Below are 16,690 nucleotides of genomic sequence, written 5' to 3'. Positions count from 1 at the left end.
AAAGATAAACTTCAATGAAATAGCATTATTTAAAGGGAAACAAAGTGTTCGACGACTGGTGATGGACGAAAATGAGCACAACAGAAGCCAACACAGAACCTTTATTTGGCAAAGAAGAGCTAAAAATAATTTAGAACTATTTTATTGTAATATATAGATTTAATTTAAACAATAACTATGATGAGTTAATTGTAGACCTATACATACTGGTCTGAAATAAAATTGAAAAAGTATCGAACTCGTCATGTTGACGTGTCCTCCTCATGCATGGAAACAGTCAATGACTTCTGAATTGGCGCAGTTAACACAGGGTATTCACTTGTGGCTATTTGCAGCATGTAAAACAACATCAACAAACAAACATGCATCTATACTGAATTAATGTTCACCATCGTATTTTAACCATTACCCATGTATAAAAAGGTATCATTAACGATTATTCGACCTCCTTGAAGATGTTGAAATGTGAGTGCTGTGTCGTGATTTGCCTCTTGAATCACTTGCAGGTCTAAGCATTCGAGATCGCCGAGATGTTTCTGTAATGACTGCTGATCCTAGTTTAGATATGACATGCGCTATTTGCTGAATACTTATAAATGTAACCGAGAGACGAGAATTCTTCATTTGAAAGAGAGTTCTTCCGATCGATTCCTCTATTTCATTGCATTGAAATCGAACATCTGTCAGTTCTGATAAAGACTGAATTGGTTGTGAACATTCATTGATTGATTTAATAAGTTTAAGGTAGTGTTCGAAATTTGACCTTTTGTTTTCAAAATCGTGTATTTCCCTCTCAAATTGTTCTTTAGTTTGAGAAAAATGATTCTCGATATCTAGTTCTAAATTGGTTTGTAATGAATCGATGTAACTATCTAGATCTTTTCTAAACATTTTTACTGCTTTCATGGAAGAATTTCGTTGTTTGTGTATGTCTTTCATTAAATCTTTACGTTCTAGTAAAGTGTCATTAACTTTGACAAGCAAATGATCAATTGTCTGTTGTAAATCCGAAGTTATGCGAGATTTGTGTACAATTCTTGCAGCTTGGTCGATAGGGATAACATTGCACACTTTGTGCATCCGCTTCCAACAAATCGAACAACACGAATTTAAATGATCCATGCAAAAATGGACTACGGGATTTTTCTCGTGATATCGGCAATGCTGAGATTTATAAATTGAATCTGGAACGTCTCTAATATTTTTAATCGGAAACACTTGGTGTTTTACCTTCGATGATGTGACTGTTTTATGATAGCTTTCGTGGTTTTCACACAACGCCTGAGCACAGTAAAAGCACCAAAATGTTGCCTCTGATTTTTGAACAGATGGACATTGACTACACTCCCTGGACTTCTCTGCTCTCTTTGAGAGAAGAGTAGCTGAAAGTGTGCTGGTTTGTAAACTTTCGGCAAATTCTTTCGGATTATCAACAGATCGGAACGTTGCAGGAGTTTCACAAATAGGGCAAGCCACGTTTGGAGTCTGACCTTTTGACTTTTTCTCTCTTTTAATTCTTTTGACGTAATCAGTAATGCACATTTCGCAAAATGAATGAAGACACGGAAAGTTTTTTGGAGCGAACAAATCCTTATTGCAAATTTCACATGTAGTAAGATCATGTCTCTTTGGGTTTTCGTCATCTTTGAATGTAGTCTTTTGTTGTTTCTCCTCGTCTTGTTCAGTTATTTTACTTCCCACGCTTCCTCTTGCCATTTGAGTCTCCATTTTGTTAAGAATGTTTAATCCACTAAACAAATTTATGAAATTTTTGTTTAAACTAGCCTATGCAACACAAATTCTAAACAGAAATCATTAAGGGAACGTCAGGTCTTTTTGTTTTGAATTAAGTTCTTCGGTTCAATAGTTAGTTAAAATATATATAATAATAGTAAAAGCTTCAAATTACAGTTATGAATCAAATAATTTCTGACATATAGTGTTTATATAATTGATCAATGAACAGGAAAGTTTATTGTGAATTTTCTATCGAAATAAATCAAAATCGGATAGTGGGATTTTTTAATGTAAATCATTTTCTTTTCCACGAAATAACCAAAATAATCAAACCATTTCATGTGAATAAGTAGAAGGAATATTCTGAAAAATTCAGCATAATCAGAAAAAACTGAAAAAAAAGTCCTGGTCATACTTTTTCAATCATTTTACACCAATTTTTCGTATTTACTCCTTGAAAGATTTGTTTCAAAAACGTGTTTAATTTGAAGTATGAATGAAAAAAATGAGGAAAGATAAAGTCAAGCTTTTCTTAGACTATTTATGACGTTTTACATTACATCCGTTGACTGTGTACTGATTGATCTCTAAGTCATGGAGAACAGGACTTAATAATTAGTTTTTTTACTTCGAACTAACGTTCAGTAACTGCGAATGTACTCTTGTGTTGGTACAGTATGTCTTATTTCTTTGTGTTAAGTGCATTTGTGTGTTTCGTGTCAATTTGAATGAATCAAGCCATTTCCAACAGATGTTAACAGTTTTAGCCACGCTATATTCTATATATACAATGGCTGTGTGAACTATGGAGCCTGTAATTCAGTGATTGTCGTTGGTTGTCGTCCGTCATATTTATTTCCAGTTTTGTCGTTAATCTAACCGATGGTTTTATCACCATTGAGTCAAGCCAGGCTTTAGACGGTTTTAAAGCTGACTATAAGATATGAATTTTACTCATTGTTAAAGTCCGTACGGTTATCTTTATTTACTTAGTCCACGTTATTTGGACTCTGTTGGATAGCTTTCATTGGCAATGATACCACATTTCCTTATCAATTAGCAATCTAATTAAAATATTGATCTCTGATTACGTTATACTACATATGAGATCTAACAACTATCAATATGTAGTTTCACTTCTGACGATTTCACACGTGACTTTTTAAACCAATTAGAATTCATCTTAACAAATCTTTGCAGTCCATTCGGTATATGGCTTATCACAATCGGAACTACTCGGCTTTTCTGGTTGCACGAAGTTATTGTACTGCATAGCGAGAATGGCCGAGTAGTTACGATTGTGGCTTATCACTATCATGACGATATGTCCCGAGAAAACCGAAAGATAAAACCGCGGGCAAATGACGACAGTTTGTTACTCGCTTCAAAAACAATGTCGCTTAATAAAGCATTTTGTAGTCATTGTCATCGAATTAACATTACAAAATAACATTCAATTGAGATGTTGGAATGTTTCTTTAAGTAGGAAGCTGAAACAGACATGAATAATTTTAATTTGTGCCGCTCAGCCGCCCCCCTTTTTTCGATAAAACGAACCGTGGCCAACTTTCAACCGCAGGGTTTTGTTACAATTTACCGGGTTTACTATCCATACGAAACCCGAAAAAAATCAACCAGGTTCCTTTAATACTACAAAGGAAAAACGGGGATTGAGTTGGGAGGAAATTACTCCAAGGGGGTCGGGTGGCTCTTTCTTAAAGGGGTTTATATATTTATTTTTTTCACAAAAAATTCCAAATATTTCGAAAAGATTTAAAAAGAAATCCTATATGCACAGTTTTGTACATTAGATTTTTAAGAACTATGACAACATTTATTTGAATCCAAATTCAGACTGTCAACTGTTCAGGGTTTGCTCAGTGAAGAATTTTATTAAAGTATAGAATTAAGATGGGCAAAAAGACATTTCAATTGATGTATATGTTTTGTGTTGGAGATTGGAGTTTCATAAGGGCAAGTTATTGTCGCAGGAAATAGGAAACCAATATCGCCAACTTGGGTGAAGATTAAGTCGCCATAAACCACAAAGACTTTAGGCGTGGTAATAAGTGTGGGCCATTTTCTGCATTAACTGAGTCGTCCAATTTTAAGATACTTTATTATATTAATCTGCAAGTATACAAATTGTAAACTAAGTTTACAATTGTGTTCTAATAAATATGCACAATATATTTGACTGAAATATTTGCAAGCAAAGGAGCTTTATTCTGATATTAACTTGCATACCAAAATGCAGCTTTCAATCCATATTGAATTCTATATATTTGAAATACTAAAGTAACTTTACTTTAATTGAAGTATTTTAAACATGGCTAAAAGAATAAATAAAGTTAAAAGTACCTGCAGTGGTGTCTTTCGTCTTCGCCCTCCTGAGTGTAATATTGACCAGGGACTAACTCTCAAAGTTATTGTGTTAGTATACATGTATATATATGGTTAATATTGACGCACTGTGAGTTTATGCATAACTCCGGCCATTTGAATATAAATATATATTGTTTAAATAATAATAAAGAATCGCTTTAACTTTCTATTGTACTAATTTAAATATTCAGTATGTAAAGCAAAACAAAGCGTACTAAGCTACCTTTTGTTTCAAAATACGCAGCGCAAAACCATTTTTCGTCAATCGTCCAGAAACATGAATATGAAATATGAATATGATATGAATGTGAAACATATAACACTGAAAACACAAATAAAACAATATGTTTAATAATGAAACAAAATAGATACATATATCCTGTGACACACACCCCCTCCTGCAAAAAGTTTTGTCTCGAAACTATATCCAAACCAATATATCAAAGCTATGACACTTTTGAAGTTTGGACAACCTAGATATGCATGCGGCAAATGCCTCTATACCATATAGCACTGACCCAAATTCAGGACACTTCATTAGGATGCACAAACAAATAACAACAACAAAAATATCACAATGTCAAATAAAATTAACAAAAAATTCCCTCATTACTATGAATTGTCGTTGACAAACGATCAATCCAAATTCTTGCTAAATCAAACGTAGGATGTACCTTATCCACTAATCAGTTGTACAAATATCTTAATTTCCAACTTTTACATATAAATATATATCATTTTAATAATCGTAAAGAATTAGGTCTAGTCCATATTGCATACTTTTTAAAAATATGCATATGGTCTGAATGTACACTTACTGTCTGCCAAGTTGGTCAAGTTTATTCGATACCTTGACCTGTATATCACAGTTTAACATAACTGAAATCTTGAATTAATATAAAAAGTTCAATTGTAATTGAAATAAGAAATGGACATAAATTATATAAAAATCTGTTCCAAAAACAATGAAAAAAAATATTAAATTAAAAAAGTGTCGAAAATAAGCAAAGAATGAAAAAGTTAGCTTTGTTACTGTGAGAAAAGCAACTCTGGATGTAGGGTTGCTGATATTATTGGTAAGGATGCAAATTTCTTTGGCATATTGTTATGTTATGAGTGCAATAGAACTTTTGACATACAAAATTGAAAATGCACTTTGTAAAACAAAAGGAATTGCATTGCATGCTGCCGCAAAACAAGCATGGGATGCAAATGCATGAACAAACATGTAAATTTAAGAAATCTGATGTTCCTTCCACTAGCAAGTGTCACCAGGGACGAGAATGCTTAAATAAGATTGAAACAGACAATTAAGGTGGTACCCAACACTTTAACTAGAATTAATTTGGCTCGTTTAATTTTCTTAAAATTTTGACAAAGTATTTACTTTGACCCTTTTACAAAAATATAAAAATTTTAAAAAATTTGAACCAACCGTTTTATCAGAAAAATTACACTGGTTATATAGCAGTTTGACAAACACTTATTTTGATCATTGAGAAGCTTAATATTCCCTTAACAACACAACGTAATTAAAACGTTTAGCTGATTTTACAGAGTTATCTCCCTGTAGTGTTAGGTACCACCTTAAATACAGAATTATTCAATTTCAAATTGATGTAATGTTTTCCACTTTATTCCTTTAATTGTATAATATAAATTTGTAATTCTCTAACTCAATAAAAGTTTTTTGATAATTTTTTGTCTACAATTAACCCATATAGTGTTCCAAATACATGTGTAGTCAAACTCGTACTGGACCATATGAGTATACTCATACTTGACCTTACACATACAATCCAAATACTTATATGGTCTGGAATATATAAACATAGGTACTTTCTCCTTGTAATGATGTATGAATATATAACAATGATTATTTTTTAGATCATTTCATTGGATGAACCTATTCTTCAGTGTAGTAAGTACTCATGTACGATTGGAAAATTTGTTGTGTATGGCCATGTAACATTGTGTAATTACAATGACTTAAAAAAATAATAATTACATGTTTTGGAACTTTCTTTAGACAATATTGGAAAGTATTATATATATATATATATATACCATGTATACATGGGCTTTGCTCATTGTTGAAGGCAGTTCTGTGACCTATAGTTGTTAATTTCTGTGTCATTTTGGTCTCTTGTGGAGAGTTGTCTCATTGGCAATGAATCATACCACATCTTCTTTTTTATAAAACATACCTTGATCCTATTGAAGACTAAAACAGACCAGCAGCAATATAACATTTTTATTGCATTCCATAGCTCAGGACTATGACGATCCAGCATCTTTCAGCAGCAGTACAAGATGTAAATTAACTCATTCAAAATAATTAATTACAATTGCAAACTGATTATTTAGAAGCAGTTTGACAACTGAATAACCATCTTGAGAATGATTTATGGTCAAGTTTATTTTCCATGTTTTCAGAACATCAAACTAGTCATACTTTATGACAGAATTCTGTAAAACAAAAAATAGACAGAAAATTTAATTCATTCAATAAATCATTAATGAAAATGACAGTTCATATTGTGATGTATTATCTTTGGTATACATTGTATCTGAAATGTATAATAATTTGAGAGCAAACTTTAAATATAAATTAAATAAATATAGAAAATAAACTAAGAATCTATCCAGATACTTTTTTGTCTTTATCATTGATTCATGATCATAAATTTAAAGTATTATACAGAAATTATATCATACATTATACATACAATATAATAATTACATGTACCATAGGCTAATATCTGCATGTTGAAACTCTTAGACCTAGTTCACAACCTAGATCTGCAGTGCCATTCTCATCTTCATCTTCAGATACTTGTAGTGGATCTTTCTGTGTCACTGTTGGGGAGTTTGAAGAGTTCCCTCCGCAGTTTTATTTGTTTGGCCCAGTCAAAAATTGAAAGAAACATTGTCAGAATCTAGAATTTTTCAGACTGGAGTCCAAACTACTGTTTGATCAGACACTATTCTGAAATTAAACAACTTTATGATTTGTCTTCATTAATCCCATATAATTGTGTTACATTTATTTTATATGTGTAAATGTCCATAAATAATTTGTTGAAAAGCTGATTATCATCCCAAAATTTGTAATTTATATTGTTGACTTTGTATGACAGACATAAATTTCTGACCACAACATAACAAGTTGTAAGATAAGCTGTTTATGGTATTAGGTTTTTCCGACGTAGTCGGTATAGTTTTGGTTTGTGCACTTTGAACTTAAGGACACTTAACTATGGCAACAGAATACGCATGCTCGAAAATCCTTTCTGTGATTGGACAAAATGCTGTCATGGTGGGTGATTTGGTTGTGTTTGAAAAAACGTCTTGAAAATTATATCGTGATGGAAAGCAAGTGAAAAACTATAAATATTTGAACTAGATCTTACAAAGATTTATATTTTTATTAAAATAATTGTTTCTCCAATAGCTCTTTGCATCCATGACAGCTGTTTATTCGGGACAATTATATAATTTTTAATGTAAACTGTGTTGTACGAACGTACATGAACCCACCTAGGCATGTGAGATTTCCGCCGGGTTTTGGTGAATGTAAACAGAAAGATACTACTTATACTACCAATAGTTTCTAGCTTTGTTAACCATGTCATTGAATTAAGTTTAATGCAAACAGTAGTAAATGTATATTTGTTTCTTGTTATTTGCACTGGGTTTTTTTTGACAAATAAAGTTTTTAGGTGTCAGCACAATATTCTTATATATTATTGCCTTAATATAACCAGACTTAGTAAAGAATTTCTTGTAGTTACATTCAGATGGAGATTTTATTAAAGAGGTCCTGCATCATTAAGACATTGTGCTTCTGAAGGTTATCAAAATGATAGTTTTAAACATATACTCAAATTTAAATACGTCGGATATCTTTTTTAAAGGTAGTTCTTGTTACCTATGATATTGTTTTCTCAAAAAAATATATAAAGATCTGAAAAGTTCATGAGAAATCATGGCATATATACATGTATCCTCATTATAGATTAAAAAGTGTTTCATAATTTCATTAGGCTTTCAAATGATTTTTTTTACCTAAATAAGGCCGTTAGTTTTCTTGTTTGAATTGTTTTACATTGTCTTATCGGGGCCTTTTATAGCTGACTATGCGGTATGGGCTTTGCTCATTGTTGAAGGCCATATGGTGACCTATAGTTGATAATGTCTGTGTCATTTTGGTCTTTTGGGGATAGTTGTCTCATTGGCAATCATATCACATCTTCTATTTTATATTTGTAACTATAGATTATAACTTCTATGTAATTTTAGCTCTTGTGGAGAGTTGTCTCATTGGCAATCATATTTTTCTAGTAAAGTAAGTGTGACGAATTGCAACTTTAAAGTTATGTTTAAGTTATAACATGTATAAAGGTAAATAGATGCTAGTAATAGTATATACAACAAAATCTTTTAGTATGACTAAAACTACTTTTATTACATATGTACATGGCAGAGGTGGTACATGGTGGAAACGACCAAGGCTCAACTGGCTGCATGGCTGAAACATCTTGTTTCCTTCCTAAAATTATAAAATGTCAACCTTACTCTACATTTAAATTTTAAGAGAATTTACCTTTGAATGGCAACTTAATCATTTATGTAGGTACAGACTGGAATTTGGAAACTTGGACTTCAACCAAAGATACTAATGGACCACAAACTACAAATGTAGCATTTGTCCTAGTGTCTGTACCACATAGGCTGCCCCCCCTTTTTAATGAGAAAAATTTGGTTGATTATGTAGGGAATCACTGAAGCATGACTTGAGCCCCAACCCCAATAGTTCAGTCAGCAGGCCCCTAATGAATAGTTCTAGATCCCCTATACATGTAGTATAGCTAGTTCGATCAGGGATAAATTCAGTGAATAAATATAAGTCATCAGGGAACGCCCCTTATGAGGAGAGGTTTCAGTAAAAGTTTGTAAGGGTTCTATGGAACCCAGTGTCTCGCCTACTTTTGCTGTAAATCGCAGACTCATCAAGAATGAGGGAAAAAATCAATAAAAATATTCCTCTTGATACAATCTTTTGATTGTAAGAAGCTTCTGTCCAAGTTTGGTAAAAATGAAGGATAGTTAATGAATCTTATAAATGTTTTAAAAAACTTTAACTAAAGACTGTCATGACTGTACATGTATGTAATGTTAACTGGAAGAAATACTTAGTCCATTTAAAAGTAAAATATGGAAAAAATGGACTATATTTTTACCAAATTTACTTCTGGATACTATCTTATGATCAACAAGCTTCTATCCAAGTTTGGTAGAAATCCATTATAGCTTAAGAAAGTTAATAAAATTTCAAAACTTTAACCACAGAGTGAATATTTGTGGACGCCCCCGCCGCCAAAAAACACAGCCACAACTGAATGTAGTCTCGCTTTTTTGACTAAAGTCGAGGGCTCGACAATAATGTAGTCCAGTACATTAGACATTAGACATTATTAGACATTATTTTATTTTACCAATCATGGGCCCTTGTCAGGCAAGATACAAAAACATCATAATACAATGATTATATAAACATTAGTGAAATACACAATAAGTAATACACAAATAATAAATTGATAATATGAGCAATGTAGGATATAATTATGGTAAGAGACATTGAGTGTAACGAGGCCGATTTAATATTAAAAGGATATGATATTAAGTTTATTTTAAAATATGGAAACTAAAAAATAGTAAAAATAGAACCGGGAATATAGTATCTCAATCTGCAGTAGTTCTCCTCATGACCAGTGCACAGTAGTGAGGGACTTTTACATCACAACAATGCAAAGGTCATCAAGGGGAGATCCTTCAGAACTAGCTACAGATACATGATATTACTCCAATAGTGATTCTCCTCATGACTAATGCACAGCAGCAAGGGTTGACATTGCTACTGGACAATATTCATCAAGGGACGGTGCTCTAGAACTCACTATGGAGAAAATATAAAGTTCAAATTACAAGTAGTAGAGGGAGATAAATCCCATTAAAACTTTTCATATTTCTTAATGAACATGCATAATTCTGATAATAAATTCTCATCTTCATTATTCATTAACCATATCAGTTTTTGGTTAGGGTCAAGATTTTGAAAATTCTTGCAGCAATTATTTATCATTGTTATCATGTCTTTCCTTTGATCTGATAAACTATCACAGTTAAAAAGAAAATGTGTTTCATCTTCAACCTCATTACTACAACATCTCTTACATATTCTATTGTGTCGGGGAGTATTACTATATCTACCTCTCTCTATAAGTAAATGGTGAGCAGATATGCGAAATCTTGTTAGACTCCGTCTATCTTCAAATTTTTTAACAATATTAAGACATTTTTCACAACCAAAATTTGCTTTAAAGGTAACATGTGTGCAAAGTTTTCCTTCTGAGTGAGTTTTGAGATTTTTTTCCCAATCTTTTAACATGGCAATTCTTAGTTTTCTGTTGTCAATTGGTTTAGCCGTGTCTGAGGATATTTGATAATTATTAATCAGTGAAAGAAGTTTTTCAGATGACATATACCACGATGGTTTCTTTGACTCATACAATTTCTTTGATTCTATAAATGCATTATATAACAATGGAAAGTTAGTGTCTGACTTTTCTAGTCTGTAATAGTATTTAGTCATTGCTTTAATCATGTTAAAATATATTGGTAGTCTTCCCAACTCAGTCAATACAGCAAAATTGGTGCTTTTTTTTTTGGAGCTCCAAGAATAAATTTACAGAATTTAGTATGAAGTTTTTCAGCAGGTAATTTAGAATAAATATGGTCAAATGAAAAAATTCCATTTCTATATTTAGACGACATAGGATTGAAGGCACCCCATATCTCACAGCTGTATAGTAAGATTGGTTTGATGGTATGATCAAAAACATTCATGTTTTGACTGAAGGATGCAAGGATAAAAAAATCTTTAGATAACTTCAAATAGGCTTTTAGTGCCTTTTTATACAATTCATCCTCACCTGGGCTACTGTAAAGGAGCCAGATGCACAAAAATATATACCCAAATATTGGGTCTCACTAATTAGCGACAACAAGCGTCAAGAAGCGACAACAAGCGACAAGAAGCGACAACAAGAATTATTTTAGCGACAACAAGCGACAAGAAGACTATTTAGCGACAAGAAAACATTTTTTTTTTTATTAGATATAAAGAAATTTGTATTTAATGTTTTTTTTTTAAATATATGAGCAGATATGTCTAATTAAAATGTTTTATTATATAGATAGACGAAGAAAGGAAACATTTGTGAGGAAGAAAGAGATTGTGAAGTTTATATTAGTATATTGGTAGATGAAGAAATTAAATATTTGTGAAGAAGAAAGAGATTGAGCTTCTTTTTTTTATTTTTAAATATGAAGTATATGTATAAGATAATGTATGTATCTGTTTTCATCAAAGTCAAAGTATGAATAAACGAATGGAGATATATATGGAGCGGGCATAATGGAATATAATATTTTGATTCATTTGCTTAATACTATGCTCTAAGTGTACTCTTGTTATGTCAATTCGTAATATGTACATTCCTATCTAACATAATATTTATACATTTTGTACATGGTGGTCCCATTTTGATAAACAGTAGATTTTTACCACTAAGGTTCACTGTATTTTTGCCCTTTTTGAAGTTGAAGTTTTAGCATTTTTAATACGTTTCCGTTGGCAAGGTTTACGTGCACATGCACTTGTTTTGGGGATTGTCAGCCCACCATCTGTTGAAGTGGTGGACTCTGGGATTGCGTTTAACTTTCTCCCATGAGTCAAGAATTTTTGCAATGCAAAAGCCTTTTCTTTTTCCGATTTAATCTGCCATAGAGCTTTTGTGCATTGGAAATGGCTTACTGAGGAGCTTAGCTCAAAGTCTCCATGTCCATAAAGTGCGCCATTGACAAGACTTTCTTGCAATTTTATTTCTTTGTGAATTTTATTAATTAACTCTCGAAGTTTCTCAGTCTTCCAATCTTGATTTAGTTTCAAGATGTGATTGATTCACAATTATTGTTTTTCCATTGCAATGGAATTCTCGACTCTGTTTTTCGAGCATTGTACACGTAATCCCTTATAGTAGGAATAACTTTTTGCGTAAGATATGGACCAACGAGGTCTTCATATTTCTTTCAATATCAGTAACCTTAGTGGAAAAATCTACCGTCGTATCTGCTTCTATCAGACCGTTATCCCCAAATAAGTCTGATAAAATTTGTTTTGCGTTCTTGTCATTTACGCCAACCTTTGTTCTCAAATGCCTTGTAACATTTCCACTCAAGTGCCTTGTGCACAATGTGAGTTCAGATGTTGGAAAACTGTCTTTGATAGCTTTTACTAAAGCCTTTTCCTCATCTGAACCAATCACAAGATTGCTAAGCCTATAACTAAGCAAGGTATCACTTATTGTTGTGTCAAGCACTGAGGCAATATGAGTAAAAAAACGTTGGTAGGTGTGGCAAGCACCACCCGAATGCAAATAAATTGGTCCCATTATTATTGGGTTTGTGTTTTTCCCTTTGCGTTTAAGTTTGTTTTCCTGGAAAACAGTTGTTGTGACAAAGCAGGCGCCCAAATTGAATGTTCTGTCAACACCAATTATTGATGATTTACAAGCACTGGCAAAATGCTTCATTTGGAAATCTGTGTAACAGATAACACTTGGTGGTTTGCCTGTGGTCTGAACAATTTCTTTCAAAAAAGGATGCTTGGCAGAATTCATGTTAATAACAGTTTGCATATCATCAGCAATATTTTGTTTGTTGAAAGGATTTTTTTCATTATTAACACTCTATAAAATTGAAACAAAAACAAAAAAAAAAGGTCAACTTTCCTTTGAAGGATTTATTGAAACAAAAACATGAAATATAATTTCCTTTTTAACAGTATAATTCATTGTTCTTGATAGGAAGTTCCGAACAACATTAGATGTGGCTTCACCCTAAGGTAATAACAGTACACACAATGTGGAAAATCAAATGAGATTAACGAGGCGTGTGTCTCCTGTTTTATTGCTACAATAACATCCAATTAACACTTTCAACTTTGTACACGCGTCAGACTATACAATTACACGCGCCAGAATATATACAATCATTGTAAATGTGAACACCTGTTGAAAACTCAAGATTGTCATTAATTTCCTTTCATCTTTAATCAATATGCATAAACATGATAAATATCGTTTAATGAGGCAATAATTAAGCAAATAAAAAGATGAAAACATTCACATTTCAATTTTCTTTTCCTCTTGTTTGATTTCAGTTCTTTTTATTTCACAATTTGTGTCAATATTTTCAGGACAATGATGCACAAATAATTCATTTTGCGAGCTTAATACATATTGCACGAAAAGATTTTTAAAAACAAATTATAAGATAAATAATATGTTCTAAAAAAAAAGGAAAAGTAATTTCATAACACAATAATTAAACGTAATACTGGCTGTTATAAATACATAATAGATGATAAAATATTTTTTTTCTATCAATTTTAACTTTCTTGTCGCTAAAATTATTTTCTTTTGCACATTCTTTTAATATTTATTGCAATAATTAATTTTAATTAAAAAAAATATGTTTTCTTGTCGCTAAATAGTTTCTTGTCGCTTGTTGTCGCTAAAATAATTCTTGTTGTCGCTTCTTGTCGCTTGTTGTCGCTAAAATTCTTGTTGTCGCTAATTAGTGAGACTGCAAATATTTATATGTATTAACACACTCTAGTTTTACACCATTTAGCATAAAATCATATTTGTTAATCAATCTACCTTTCTGATTGATATAATTTTATAATAATTATTTTTTGATAAATGGATCAAAACTAGAGTAAAAATAGACAAGATCCTATCATATGTTTTAATTGTTGAAAAATAAAGGGCTACATTTTTTCTTTTATGAATGACATGGGTGTATCCCCCCTGCCCTCCTTTTTCATGGGAAAACTGTGGTTGTATATAGGGAATCAGTGAAGCATGACCTGATGACTGGAGCCTTTCAGGTCAGTCAGTGCCCTTACCCTTTTTAAGATTGATTGATTGTTGGTTGCTTTACGCCGCATTAACACAAAAAGGCTATATCGCGGCGATCCCCCTTTTATAAGAAAAAATCTGGATCCGCCACTGAATGATATATGAAAGCTTCTAATTCCCCTAGATACATCAGGCATAAATCTTATTCAAAAGTCAATAGGAGATTTGTTTACTGAATTATCCGCTGAACTTCCTTACAAGTTACAGACTTCTGACCATGTGACCCTGACAACAACAGGTAGCCGGATCTGTAAAGTAACCTCTTTCCATAGCCCGTTGGCAGCATGACCGTGGTGACCATTCAATCTTTGTGCCCCAAAATACTTTGCAAACTTTGTGTTTGCTCACAATTTAGCCCTAGAACTGTGTACTGATGCAAATTTTCTAATAATGCGTTTTCGAAATCGCCTTCTATCCTGCGTCGCCATCTTTAACAGATTCTTATGTCGTTTTTATTAGGACGGTTTTGATTGGTCAATATAAATACTTTCTGGGGTCAAATATTACGCAATAAAAGTTCACAAAAGTGAAACCTCATATTGATAGTTGTTAGATCTCATATGTAGTATAACGTAATCAGAGATCGATATTTTAATTAGATTGATCAATTAGTCAATTCCAAACCAAAAGGTGAAAGGTGAAATGATTCAGCCAAAGATGTTACAATATGTATAGCTAATAAGAAAGTTTAAAAAAAAACACTCTTTACCTGGTAGCTTATGTGAGCAACATTAGCATATAAAACCGAGTGAGTTACATAATTTTTAATATCCATACATAGATGATTATAATCTCCAGCATAATGAATTCATACTTGTAGGAATATATATAATAAACTATATAGTTTTGTCCCTATGTTGGCGGTAAAGTAAAAGGTTTGATCTTTTTATATCGAACTCCTTGATTAAATTGTTTTTCATTAATAAAAATGTTAATACATTCATTAGAATCAAAGTAGATGCTGTAATGCAGGACAAAGATACCAAGCCCAGCCGAGAAGAACAAACTAAACATGATCATCGCTATAACATAAATTTTACCAACGGGAAAAGAAAGGTAATTCCGTAAATGCTATCAATTGTGGTATGAAGACTCTCTTGTGAAATTAGTATAAAGTGTTTACCCCGGATTTGTTCACGATTCGTTTATATGGATAAAAGTACAAAGACATAGTCAAATTTAATGTTCACGTACTGTGGTAAGACTCTATCAAGTGTTGTTTGATTGGATGGGTGCTTTCAAGATTCACTGGCAACAGTAAAGAAACAAATCCAAATAGAGACACAGTTTGTTCTCAATGAAATACATTTTCGATGATTTCATACTTTATGATCAAGTGTAGGTTAAACCATGGAAGTAATATTGAATATTACTTCCATGGTTAAACACAAATCTTTTATCAGACAGTTACTAATTGACAAATAAATGAAAACAAAAGAGGACCGTTAGTTTTCTCGTTTGAATTGTTGTACATTGTCATTTCGGGGCCTTTTATAGCTGACTATGCGGTATGGATTTTGCTCATTGTTGAAGGCCGTATGGTGACCTATAGTTGTTAATTTCTATGTCATTTTGGTCTCTTGTGGGAGTTGTCTCATTGGCAATCATACCACATATTCTTTTTTCATATTAAGAGCCAAACCAGGTGCGTTGACAGGGTTATCGTCTCTTGTAATGTCTGCACCACCCTCAATGAGTAACAAAAAGTACAGGTTTGACCCAAAATTACTCATCAAACAACTATTCTGATATCTAATGATCTAAGACCGCAGACTGACAAGTGTCGCTAGTGAGTGAGTTTATACACATCATATCGGTCCGTTAATTCCCGATGGTCACAATTTCACAGAAGGTAGAAGGTACCTTTGTATGAAGTGCTCTAATGAGAAGATATACTCGATATTTCAATTAATCATCAGGAAAAGAAGTGCTAACGCGTAGAAGAATCAATAGCTTTGATAATACTGCAAAATTGTAAAGATTGTGATTAAAGAATTTAGATAAGATCTTTGGATTTTTTTAAAATACACATCTGATTGGCATCGTTGTTTGACTAAACCTCATCATCATATTTCTGAAGCCGGTCGTGTTTTACTGAAGAAAAAAACGGTACTACTTTAGAAAAATGTATACTAGTAGTCAATCATCTTGACGACCCGGCTATCTTTGGAAAAAGTTGTCACAGGGTTGAATAGTCTGTGGTTAGCAATTTCCATAACAGAGTTTGTATCAAAAACCATAATTGAATAGTTTTATAAGTTCCTTACTTCATCTCTTCCTCGAAGAAACATCCGTTTTTTAACCACAAGTTTGACCGAAAAATCTTGTTTTAAAATCAATAATTAAAGTGGATATATATAAATAATTTGAGCGAACTATCATGTTGTGTTACTGCTCGACCAACAAGTGTCAATATCATCGAGTGTAGGCTGCCGGACAAGTCAAAGGACCGGACAAAGAAGAGGCAGTGATTGAAAATAATCCACAAACATTGCGTGCGTATACTTTGTGACTAGAAA

The 16,690-nt window shown here is 32.3% G+C and overlaps 1 long non-coding RNA gene across 1 annotated transcript; it reads right to left on the bottom strand.

Annotated features, from left to right (window-relative positions):
- Positions 1-8,563: 8,563 nt before the first annotated feature.
- LOC143064301 (uncharacterized) lies at positions 8,564-14,738 on the bottom strand. Its single transcript, XR_012975217.1, has 2 exons — positions 14,345-14,738; positions 8,564-8,674 (listed from the first exon to the last, which is right to left on the bottom strand). It is a non-coding gene; the product is annotated as an uncharacterized LOC143064301 (long non-coding RNA).
- Between the last annotated feature and the right edge of the window lie 1,952 nt (positions 14,739-16,690).

Source organism: Mytilus galloprovincialis, chromosome 2 (genome assembly GCF_965363235.1).
Source record: "Mytilus galloprovincialis chromosome 2, xbMytGall1.hap1.1, whole genome shotgun sequence".
NCBI classification, from domain to species: domain Eukaryota; kingdom Metazoa; phylum Mollusca; class Bivalvia; order Mytilida; family Mytilidae; genus Mytilus; species Mytilus galloprovincialis.
This window is presented reverse-complemented; position numbering and strand designations above follow the sequence as displayed.